Here is a 13,440-nt window from a genome sequence, read left to right on the forward strand (position 1 = left end):
GGGGGGGTTGGATGAACAATGAGCGGTGGGGGTGGATGCAGGATGATATGTCTCCAATGTATATATAATTTTTGATTGTTCCATGCTATTATATTACCCCTTTTGGATGTTTATGGGCTTTATATTACACATTGATATCATTTTTGGGACTAACCTACTAACCGGAGGCCCAGCCCGTATTGTTTTTTTGCCTATTTCAGTATTTTGAAGAAAAGGAATATCAAACGGAGTCCAAATGGAATCAAAACCTTCGGGAGCGTGATTTCTGGAACGAACATGATCCAGAGGACTTGGAGTGCAAGTCAAGAAGTAGCTGAGGCCTCCACGAGATAGGAGGGCACGCCCCCCCTAAAGGGCACGCCCCCTGTCTCGTGGGCCCCTCGGGCGTCCATCGACGTACTTCTTCCTCCTATATAAGCCTACGTACCCCGAAAACATCCAGGGAGCACCCGAAACACAATTTCCACCGCCGTAACCTTCTGTATCCGCGAGATCACATCTTGGAGCCTTCGCCGGCACTCTGCCGGAGGGGCAATCGACCACGGAGGGCTTCTACATCAACACCATAGCCCTTCTGATGAGTTGTGAGTAGTTTAGCACAGACCTACGGGTCCATAGTTATTAGCTAGATGGCTTCTTCTCTCTTTTTGGATCTCAATACAATGTTCTCCCCCTCTCTTGTGGAGATCTATTTGATGTAATCTCTTTTTGCGGTGTGTTTGTCGAGATCCGATGAATTGTGGGTTTATGATCAAGTTTATCTATGAATAATATTTGAATTTTCTCTGAATTCTTTTATGTATGGTTGAGTTATCTTTGCAAGTCTCTTCGAATTATCAGTTTGGTTTGGCCTACTAGATTGATCTTTCTTGCCATGGGAGAAGTGCTTAGCTTTGGGTTCAATCTTGCGGTGTCCTTACCCAGTGACAGAAAGGGTTGCAAGGCACGTATTGTATTGTTGCCATCGAGGATAAAAAGATGGGGTTTATATCATATTGCTTGAGTTTATCCCTCTACATCATGTCATCTTGCTTAAAGCGTTACTCTATCCTTTGTGAACTTAATACTCTAGATGCAGGCAGGCGTCGGTCGATGTGTGGAGTAATAGTAGTAGATGCAGGCAGGAGTCGGTCTACTTGTTGAGGACGTGATGCCTATATACATGATCATGCCTAGATAATCTCATAATTATTCGATTTTCTATCAATTGCTCGACAGTAATTTGTTCACCCACCGTAATACTTATGCTATCTCGAGAGAAGCCTCTAGTGAAACCTATGGCCCCCGGGTCTATCTCTTATCATATTTGCTTCCAATCTACTTTTATTTGCATCTTTACTCTTTGCATCTATATTATAAAATACCAAAAATATATTTATCTTATCATACTATCTCTATCAGATCTCACTTTCGCAAGTGGCCGTGAAGGGATTGACAACCCCTTTATTGCATTGGTTGCGAGTTCTTTGTTTGTTTGTGTAGGTTCGTGGGACTTGTTGAGGAGCCTCCTACTGGATTGATACCTTGGTTCTCAAAAACTGAGGGAAATACTTACGCTACTCTGCTGCATCACCTTTTCCTCTTCAAGGAAAACAAACGCAAGCTCAAGACGTATCAAGAAGGATTTCTGGCGCCGTTGCCGGGGAGGTCTTCGCTCAAGTCAAGACATACCAAGTACCCATCACAAACTCATCTCCCTCGCATTTACATTATTTGCCATTTGCCTCTCATTTTCCTCTCCCCCACTTCACCCTTACCGTTTTATTTGCCCTCTCTTTCCCAATCTTCTCCTCTCTCTTCCATTTGCCTTTCCGTTGCCATGGCTGAGTCAAAAAGAACTAGGGGATCTCTCCCTAGTTTTAGTGCCTTGGATAGCCCCTCTGTCCTCTCTAAGCTCTTAAATAATGATGCTATGGGGAGACCTACCAGGGTTATCAATGAGAATTTAAATAATTGTGATGAAGATGACTCCGGAATTTTTCGTTATTTGCTTGATGAGTCTTTAAAAGATGCTTGAGATAGGTTATTGAGGATTCGGGCTAGCTATGTGCCACAATACCAAATTGAAGTTTACTTAAAGAGTTTTTATGTTGGCTTGCCCCCTTCTTTCAAACAAGTTCTAGATTCAATTTTTGAAGAAGGTTTTCTTGAAGGGGATGCTATAGATACCTATGAAAAAATGAAAACCATATTTGGGCACCTTTTGAATGACAAGATTGAATCAACTACTCTCTTGTGCTTTTATCAAAATGAAATTATCAAAGAGATGAAGTCTAGCTTAGATGCGAATTTCCGTAACGTACTTAATCTTACTTCATCCATTAATGGCAATGTGCTTACCCTAAATAGAATAATGAATGCCATAGAAAGAAGACCCTCTTTCTCCTTTTCAAGTGCCAAAGATGGCACTACTTAGATCTATCTTCGCTTTTATGCCTAGATAGGGGCGTTAAACGATAGCGCTAGTTGGGAGGCAGCCCAATTTTCTTTGTGTTTTTGCTTTTGTTCCTGTTTAGTAATAATTTTTGCTTCTACTTTCTGTTTAGATGTGTTTTTATCTTTTAATTAGTGTTTGTGCCAAGTAGAACCTATAGGATAAACTATGATGATAGTTGATTTGATTCTGCTAAAAAACAGAAACTTTGTGCTCACGAGAAAAAATTCAATAAATCACAGAAACGTGCTTTTGCATTGATTCTTTTTGCTGCTGATCAATAAAAAATTGTCCATTACGTACTATTTCGGTAGGATTTTTAGAGTTCTAAAAGTTCGCGTTAGTTACAGATTGCTACAGACTGTTCTGTTTTTGACAGATTCTGTTTTTCGTGTGTTGTTTGCTTATTTTGATGCATCTATGGCTAGTAAAATAGTTTATAAACCATAGAGAAGTTGGAATACAGTAGGTAACATCAAAATAAATAAATGGTGAGTTCATTACAGTATCTTATGTGGTGGTTTTGTTTTCTTTCACTAACGGAGCTTATAAGACTTCCTGTTGAGTTTTGTGTTGTGAAGTTTTCAAGTTTTGGGTAAAGCTTTTTATGGACTATGGAATAAGGAGTGGCAAGAGCCTAAGCTTGGGGATAACCAAGGCACCCCAAGATATTCAAGGATAGCCAAAATCCTAAGCTTGGGGGTGCCTCGGGAAGGCATCCCCTCTTTTGTCTTTGTTCATTGGTAACTTTACTTGGAGCTATATTTTTATTCGCCACATGATATTTGTTTTGCTTGGAGCGTAATGCATTATATTAGTCTTTGATTTTTAGTTTACCACAATCATCCTTGCTGTACACACCTTTTGGGAGAATCCTATTTTATTAGAATTTGCTAGAATACTCTATGTGCTCCACTTATATCTTTTTGAGCTTGATAGTTTTTGCTCTAGTACTTCACTTATATATTTTAGAGCACGGTGGTGAATTATTTTGTAAGAAATTGCTAGTCTCTCATGCTTCTCTTATATATTTTTGAGACTATTTTAGAACAGCATGGTATTTGCTATGGTTATAATTTGGTCCTAGAATGGTAGGCATCCAAGTTGGGTATAATAAAAACTATCATAGGAAGTGAATTGGATGCTATGATCAATTTGATACTTGATAATTGTTTGGAGATATGGAGGTAGTGATATTAAAGTCATGCTAGCTGGGTGATTATGAATTTAAAGAATGCTTGTGTTGAAGTTAGCAAGTCCCGTAGCATGCACGTATGGTTAAAGTTGTGTAACAAATTTGAAACATGAAGTGTACCTGGCTTGTGCATCCTTATGAGTGGCGGTCGGGGACGAGCGATGGTCTTTTCCTACCAATCTATCCCCCTAGGAGCATGCGCGTAGTGCTTGATTTTTGATGACTTCTAAACTTTTGCAATAAGTATATGAGTTCTTTTGACTAATGTTGAGTCCATGGATTATACGCACTTTTACATTTCCACCATTGCTAGCCTCTTCGGTATTGTGCATTGCCCTTTCTCACCTTGAGAGTTGGTGCAAACTTCGCCGGTGCACCCAAACCCCGTGATACGATACGCTCTATCACACGTAAACCTCCTTATATATTCCTCAAAACAGCCACCATACCTACCTACTATGGCATTTCCATAGCCATTCCGAGATATATTGCCATGCAACTTTCCACCGTTCCGTTTATCATCATCATGACATACATTACTTTTGTCATATTGCCATTGCATGATCATGTAGTTGACATCGTATTTGTGGCAAGGCCACCATGCATTATTTTTCATACATGTCACTCTTGATTCATTGCACCATCCCGGTACACCACCGGAGTCATTCATATAGAGTCATATCTTGTTCTAGTTTCGAGTTGTAATTCATATGTTGTAATCAATAGAAGTGTGATGATCATCATTTTTAGAGCATTGCCCAAAGAAAAAAAAGAAAGGCCAAAAAAAAGAAAGGCCCAAAAAAAAAGAAAAAAAAGAAAAAGAAAAAAAGGAAAATAAATAAAAAGGGCAATGTCACTATCTCTTTTTCCACACTTGTGCTTCAAAGTAGCACTTTGTTCTTTATGTAGCGAGTCTCATATTTTGTGCTTCAAAGTAGCACCATGTTTTTCATATAGTGAGTCTCATAAGTTGTCTTTTTCATACTAGTGGGAATTTTTCATTATAGAACTTGGCTTGTATATTCCTATGATGGGCTTCCTCAAATGCCCTAGGTCTTCGTGAGCAAGCAAGTTGGATGCACACCCACTAGTTTTCTTTTGTTGAGCATTTATTTGTAGCTCTAGTGCATCCGTTGCATGGCAATCCCTACTCCTCATGTTGACATCAATTGATGGGCATCTCCATAGCCCGTTGATTATCCTCGTCAATGTGAGACTTTCTCCTTTTTTTTGTCTTCTCCACACAATCCCGATCATCATATTCTATTCCACCCATAGTGCTATATCCATGGATCATGCTCATGTATTGCGTGAAGGTTGAAAAAGTTTGAGATTATTTAAGTATGAAACAATTGCTTGGCTTGTCATCGGGGGTATAGAAGTTGGGAACATCTTTGTGTGACGAAAATGAAGCATAACCTAACTATATGATTTTGTAGGGATGAACTTTCTTTTGCCATGTTATTTTGAGAAGACATGATTGCTTTGATTAGTATGCTTGAAGTGTTACTATTTCTTTTATCAATATGAACTTTTATTTTGAATCATTTGGATCTGAACATTCATTCCACAATAAAGAAAATTACATTAAGAATTATGCTAGGTAGCATTCCACATCAAAAATTCTCCTTTTATCATTTACCTACTCGAGGACGAGCATGAATTAAGCTTGGGGATGCTTGATACGTCTCCAACGTATCTATAATTTTTGATTGTTCCATGATATTATATTACCCCTTTTGGATGTTTATGGGCTTTATTTTACACATTTATATCATTTTTGGGACTAACCTACTAACCGGAGGCCCAGCCCGTATTGCTGTTTTATTTTGCCTATTTCAGTATTTCGAAGAAAAGGAATATCAAACGGAGTCCAAACGGAATGAAACCTTCGGGAGCGTGATTTTTGGAACGAACGTGATCCAGAGGACTTGGAGTACAAGTCAAGAAGCAGCCGAGGCCTCCACGAGATAGGAGGGTGCCCCCCTATAGGGCGCGCTCCCTGTCTCGTGGGCCCCTCGGGCGTCCACTGACGCACTTCCTCCTCCTATATAAGCCTACGTACCCCGAAAACATCCAGGGAGCACCCGAAACACAATTTCCACCGCCGTAACCTTCTGTATCCGCGAGATCTCATCTTGGAGCCTTTGCCGGCACTCTGCCGGAGGGGGAATCAACCACGGAGGGCTTCTACATCAACACCATAGCCCTTTCGATGAGTTGTGAGTAGTTTACCACAGACCTATGGGTCCATAGTTATTAGCTAGATGGCTTCTTCTCTCTTTTTGGATCTCAATACAATGTTCTCCCCCTCTCTTGTGGAGATCTATTTGATGTAATCTCTTTTTGCAGTGTGTTTGTCGAGATCCGATGAATTGTGGGTTTACGATCAAGTTTATCTATGAATAATATTTGAATCTTCTCTGAATTCTTTTATGTATGATTGAGTTATCTTTGCAAGTCTCTTCGAATTATCAGTTTGGTTTGGCCTACTAGATTGATCTTTTTTGCCATGGGAGAAGTGCTTAGCTTTGGGTTCAATCTTGCGGTGTCCTTACCCAGTGACAAAAAGGGTTGCAAGGCACGTATTGTATTGTTGCCATCGAGGATAAAAAGATGGGGTTTATATCATATTGCTTGAGTTTATCCCTCTACATCATGTCATCTTGCTTAAAGTGTTACTCTGTTCTTTGTGAACATAATACTCTAGATGCAGGCAGGAGTCAGTTGATGTGTGGAGTAATAGTAGTAGATGCAGGCAGGAGTCGGTCTACTTGTTGAGGATGTGATGCCTATATACATGATCATGCCTAGATAATCTCATAATTATTCGCTTTTCTATCAATTGCTCGACAGTAATTTGTTCACCCACCGAAATACTTATGCTATCTCGAGAGAAGCCTCTAGTGAAACCTATGGCCCCCGGGTCTATCTCTTATCATATTTGCTTCCAATCTACTTTTATTTGCATCTTTACTTTTTGCATCTATATTATAAAATACCAAAAAATATATTTATCTTATCATACTATCTCTATCAGATCTCACTTTCGCAAGTGGTCGTGAAGGGATTGACAACCCCTTTATTGCGTTGGTTGCAAGTTCTTTGTTTGTTTGTGTAGGTTCGTGGGACTTGTTGAGGAGTCTCCTACTGGATTGATACCTTGGTTCTAAAAAACTGAGGGAAATACTTACGCTACTCTACTGCATCACCCTTTCCTCTTCAAGAAAAACCAACACAAGCTCAAGACGTAGCACAGGACCCCGTGGCGTTGTCTCTGGATGAACAGGACGACCCCGTGGAGGGCTAGATGAACAGTAGACGATGGAGGGGTGCCCGTGGAGGGGTGGTTGAACAGTAGCCGATGGAGTAGCGTGCGGTGGAGGCTGGATGAACAGGACCCCGTGGAGGCTGGAGGAGGTCGACGGTAGCCCGTGGAGGCTGGAGGAGGTTGACGGTGGAGGTGAACAGTATCCCGTGGAGTCCCGTTTTGCGGTACGCCACAACCCTCCAGATGAACAGGACCCCCGTTTCGACCGTAGCGCTCCAACACAAGTCCGTTTCGTCTGTTTTGCGGTATGCCACACCCCTCCCGATCAACAGGAGCCCCGTTTCGACCGTAGCGCTCCAACACAAGTACGTTTCGTCTGTTTTGAGGTACGCCACACCCCTCCGATCAACAGGACCCCCGTTTCGACCGTAGCGCTCCAACACAAGTCCGTTTTGTCCATTTTGCGGTATGCCACACCCGTCCCGATCAACAGGACCCCCGTTTCAACCGTAGGAGGTTCGTTTCCTCCGTTTTGCGGTACGCTAGACCCCTCCCGATGAACAGGATCCTATTTCGAACGTGGCCGGTCGAACACAAGGCCGTTTCCTCCGTTTTGCGGTACGCCAGGCCTCATTTCCATCGCCTGTTCCATCCAAGCCCTCCCAATGAACACGACGACGCATTCTGTTCCGACCCAGCCGGTTGGCTCCCCATGAACACGATGACGACACTGTTTCTCCGTTCTGACCCAGCCATGTACACGAGCCCTGGCCGTACATATGCGCGAGTAGGCGTTCGAGACCTCGCCCGTATGTACACATACGTGGCCGTATTTTCTTTCTTGCACCCTCGCCATTATACGTACGTATACATGCTACGTGCGCGCCTCTACTATGACACATGCGCGCCCCTACTACGACACGTGCATGCCTTTACTACGACACGTGTGCGCCTCTACATCTACCAGTATGTATGTACACGTTCACGACCAGATGACAACGCTATGTACGCTTCGACCAGGTGGGTCCCGACTGTCAGGCACTTCCTTGCGTGCGAAGATGTAGCTGGTGGGTCCCAGCAGTCAGGGGGGCGAATCATTTTTTTTCGGACGCACTTCCTTGCGTGCGAAGATGTAGCTGGTGGGTCCCAGTAGTCAGGGGGGCGAATCATTTTTTTTCGGACGCACTTCCTTGCGTGTGAATATGTAGCTGGTGGGTCCCAACAGTCAGGGGGAAATGTTTTTTTACGAAATACGATGGCCCGTCCGGTGGGTCCCCGCTGTCAGGTGGAGGAATAATTATTTTGCGCGTAATAAGGAGGCACTTCCTTGCTGCGGCCGTGGACCCAGCTGTCAGCCTCTCCACGTACAGTCCATGTCCGATGGAAGCCGTTCCTTGACCATGTTGACCACGCCGCGCCGAGAGCACCATGGCGGTGGACGACGGCGAGGCCTAGGAAGGGGACGACGCGGAGCCGGGGAAGACGCGGCAGTGGATGCCCACGCGTAGAGGAGTATGAGGGTTCACTCGTTCGGCTGCGGTGTGAGGCTGCTGTCGCTGCATAATAACATGGGGTGTGGGTGCGTAGAGGGATGGCCTGGCCAGCGGTGGGAGTAGTAGGGGCGGTGAGGCCTCCGCGGCATCACAGCCGGCGACGGGCGGCAGGAGAAGGCGACACGACCGGCGCTGCTTTGGGCGGCTGGAGCAAGAAGACCAGAGGTTGAAGAAGCACTACGGCCATTGGATGGACATCGTACGATCACTGGAGCTAGAATCGTTCATACATTGACTAAAGTTGACAAAGGCCTCCGTCCCAGTCAACTTAGTAGGCCCACAAGTCAGCCTCCCACCAAGGTGGGTCCCAGCTAGCAGGGGGTATTTATTTTTTAGTGCGTAATAAGGAGGAACTTTCGGTGGGTCCGAGCTGACAGCGGGGGGAATGTTTTTTTTCATGAAATACGGTGGCCCGTCCGGTGGGTCCCAACAGTCAGGGGGAAACGTTTTTTTCGCCAAATATTGGTGGCCCGTCCGGTGGGTCCCTGCTATCAGGTGGAGGAATAATTATTTTCCGCGTGATAAGGAGGCACTTCCTTGCGGCAGCCGTGGACCCAGCTCTCAGCCTCTCCACGTACATTACTCTTCCGATGGAAGTCGGTCGTTGACCACATTGACCACGCCGCGCCGAGAGCACCACGACGATGGACGATGGCGAGGCCTAGGAAGGGGACGACATGGAGCCGGGGAAGACGCGGCAGTGGAAGCCCGCGCGGAGAGGAGTACGAGGGTTCCCCGGTTCGGCCGCGGTGTGAGGCTGCCATCGCCACAGAATAACACGGGGTGTGGGTGAGTAGAGGGATGCCCTGGCCAGCGATGGGAGTAGTAGGGGGCACTGAGGCCTGCGCGGCAGCATAGCCGGCCACGGGAGGTGGGAGCAGGCAGTCCCGCCGGCGCTGCTTTGGCGGCTGGAGCAAGAAGATCAGAGATTGAAGAAACACGACGGCCGTTGGATTGACATCCAACGATTACATCTGCTAGAATCGTTTGTTGACGTATATAATAACTAAAAAAATCTTGCATACGCGTCAACTAAACAGGCCCACAAGTCAAACCACTCCCTCTTTTTTTAATAATTTATATATAGCTCATGGAAACTTCTTATGCAATTTATTGCAGTGGTTTTTTTGGTTGCCCAGGGCCAATTTCGCATATTTCTGTGGGTTCCAAACTATTTTTAATACCGAAATGTCGAGCCAGATTTAAAGTACTTTGAAGATATATTTAAATTAGGTTAATGCCCAGTGAAATAGGAATCTGAAAATGTGAAAAATTCAGAAATTATAAAGTAATTGCCAATTTGTCATCTATTTTTATATTTACAACCCATTTCATATTACTTTCAAGATTTGCAGGCGTCTTGAAAGAGTTGCAGCCCATCAGGGCGTAGAAAAATAAGTAGCCCTGGATTGGGTATTCTTCAGAAAATATAAACTGGGCTCATTTTCACAAAGAAAAAAATAGCTAGGCTGGTCACATAAAATATAAGCCTGGGCTAGACGGGCCACAGCCCAGTTCAAACCCTGCTCCGTTTCAACAATAACAAAAAAAATACTGCTCGAGTAGCTACGTCCCAGGTGTGAGCCGATCTTGCGTTGTTCTCTTGTCTATTGACTATATACGCTCACAATGTCATGGGTCCCAGATGTCAGGAAGACACTAGGAGGAAGCATTTTATTTTTCCATACACTGACGTGGTGGGCCCCTACTGTCATCCTCTCCCCGTACTTCTGCCGATTCCTGTTGTTTGTTGACCATGTTGACAACGCGAGAGGGCGGCGCTGCAGCGAGCGCACCAAAGCGCGCGGAGGACGTCGGCGTTAACGATTTAGGAGACGGTGGGGCGGCGATGCATGCGCTGAGGCGCAGCCAGCCATGGGAGGCGGAAGCAGGCGGCCCCGCGGACACTGGTTTGGTTTTGGCGGCTGGAGGAAGACATGACTGAAGAAACACGACAGACTGTAAAAGCAGCAGGAATACTTAACAACCTTAACTGAAACCAGCAAGGGCACTTAACAACCAAAGCTGAAAGTAGTATGAGTACTTAGACAGGTTCAACCGTACAAAGCACGCCTCGAACAGTGCTACTTTGCCTATAGTTAACCAAGGGTGAGGCTGCCAAGCCCCAGGACAAGGCCCAGGCGCCACCCCGCGCATCCACAACCTTCTAAAAGCGGCTTCATCTCGCAACGTGGTCAATAAACAGGATATTCGCTTTAGAGCCATGGAAAAGCATGAACATAATCTTCTGTCCTATTCTCCAAGATGGACGGGCCTTCATCATTTGAGACCACCCATGAATAAGTATCTTTTCACCTCCAAGGGGAATTGAGTAGGTCGACATAAACATCATGTTGTGACCAAGTGCAAGTCTGAGCCGACCATGGCCAGGCATCTGTATAGGAACAATAGAACTGGGCAGTTCCTATTTCAAGAAGATCACAGCTGTAAAACTATGTATAAGCAATAGTTTATGAACAACATATATAACAGAAAATAGCTCATACCATAAGTTTCTCGACACAATTGGACCTATTCAACGAGTGCAGCAGTGGCACACATATCCCACGTGGCCTTCCACCATTGAAACGCCCCACAAGGACCTCAAGACGATCAATAAAGTGTAGGAACTTGTGGATGTCGATCCAGTTAACTTTAGTGCCATCAGTAACAGCCGAGTTATTACAGAGTAACAAACGAGCAGACTGCTTAACTCTGAAAAAACCTACACATGCCACCAATTATAAGAAAATATTAGTTAGAAGTAGCATCTTCTTGAGAGATTCGTTGCTACTTCTAAAGTTAAATTGTGATTATTTAGACAGAATAGGTGGATTAAGAAGTAATTGAGGCAACAAGCAAGAACCAGATACAAAACTAACATGGATGAACAATTGGAACGATGTCGGGGTGGAAGATCGCAGTGAAGATGAGACCAGGTTCTGCTATTTCCATCAACATTAGTGCGCCAACTTTCAGTCCGTAACACTTGAGAAAGTTTATCCAAGTTCGGCCATAAAAAAAGCAGCGATCTTCTTGGTTCATGAACCCAACTCGGAACTTATATCCATGGCTTGTCTTCACTGTGACCATTAAACTAGTGTATTCAGTTATGGAAAGGCCGAGCATCTTGAGTACATGTGTTCTAGTAGAGTAAATAATACACTGCAGGAAAAATAATATGAGAACACAACATGTTAAAAAAAACACCCTCCCGGATAGAAAAGAGGATTCTAGGAACATACTATGCGCGTTTCAAAATGCTGTGTTAGGATGAGAGGGAACAAGTGTGGCGTCTCGCTAAGGGTGCAGAAACCTGTAGGGTACTCGCACTTTGGGCACTACAAATGAAACACACTAGATTCAGTAGGAAGAAGAATGCATCAACGGCGGCGGCTGCCATCCTAGGATTACCTGCGACCAAGGGACTTTGATTTATCGGGGATGGATGAAGAATTCGTACCTGGTTCTCCATGAGAAAACCCTATGCAATCGCCGAGAGGGGGTTTTCTCTGAACAAGCAGATGAGGGAGAAGGGGATTCAGGCCCAGTGAAATATTGCCGCTTCGTCGTCCAGCTTACTACTAAAGCTAGAAGGGGGGGGGGTGATTTGACGACTCATTGGGCATTACTGCGGCGCTACGACCGGGGTGTGTCTACCGTGAAGTTGTGCACTCTAATTTATGCATATGGCACGTGGACCCCATTGCCGGTTGCCCCACATATCAGCGAAAGGAAGTAGAAAGACAGGAGTAACTAGTTACACATAAATATATTTTTTGACAGAGAGATACTCCCTCTGTAAAGAAATATACAAATCTTTTATATCAGAGATAGGCTCACCTTGCCGAAAAATATACTCCCTCTGCAACGCACGGGCATTATGGGGGTTCAGCTTTTTTTATGGGGGTTCAGCTGAGAATATAATACTCAGATAGGCTCACGGTTCTGGACTTTGGGCCGCAGGCCGACCCTGCATGTTTGGGTGCCCATGTGTTCTACCTCAGCGCTTTTCATATTGCAAGCGATCGGTACGGCGCTGGTTTTAGATGCTGCCACAAGGCGAATACACAAAATTGAATAAAGCACGGTAGCTGTTGGAATGAAATCAAACGACAGTTCCTAACCAGCAATCAGAGTTGCAATTCTATCAACGATATACCATGTGATAAATAATACTGTCGTACTACTTATACACACATGACACTTGTTTCACCATGCCAGATTATTACATCAAAATCTCTCGGAGGATAGATCAGTTTGGCAGTTGCGTGCTGCTACTGAAGAATTTCAAAGTTGATTTGGACCAGCTCTCCTTGTCGAGAAAGTTTGATTTTGACATCATCCCCTACCGCAAGATATGATTTAGATTTGAACCTTGACCATCCTTTAGCATCGATCATCATGCGACCATCCTTTGTACTTACGGTATACTACCTCCGTCCGGGTTTTTAAGTCCCCTCGACAGGAACGTAGGGACCAAGGCATGATGTACTTTTAACCATGCGAGATTTTCCAGCGGAGGAGCAGTCAATGAGCTTCGTGCGCATTTACTGCATGCATTGGGAACGCTTCGGTTTGCCTCGCACGCGTGCATGCAGAGCAATACTACCTTCCCTTCCTTCCGCTAATAAAGCTGGCCGCTGGGTATGCATTGGCTGCATGCAGCTTTGTATCAGCCGGCTTTTTACTGCCATTAATTACCTCCTGCATGAGCCAATAGGAAGGGATGAATGTTTTGCATGCGGCCTCTTAAAACCGGACATGCCAACACTGCTCAGGGGACTAAAAATCCCGGACGGAGGTAGTATTGAGCAGGTTCATTCACACCAAGGCTGCGCATGGTAAAAGAAACTTGGGCGTGGTCGCCCGGATTGTTGAATGACTCCCTCGTTGCTCTAGGAATTCTTTGTTTGCAAACAATAAGACATACCCAAACAGTTAGATCAACACAGTGGATCATGTGAAACAACATGGAAAGAAAAAA

This window comes from Triticum dicoccoides, chromosome 2B (assembly GCF_002162155.2).
Source record: "Triticum dicoccoides isolate Atlit2015 ecotype Zavitan chromosome 2B, WEW_v2.0, whole genome shotgun sequence".
NCBI lineage: Eukaryota > Viridiplantae > Streptophyta > Magnoliopsida > Poales > Poaceae > Triticum > Triticum dicoccoides.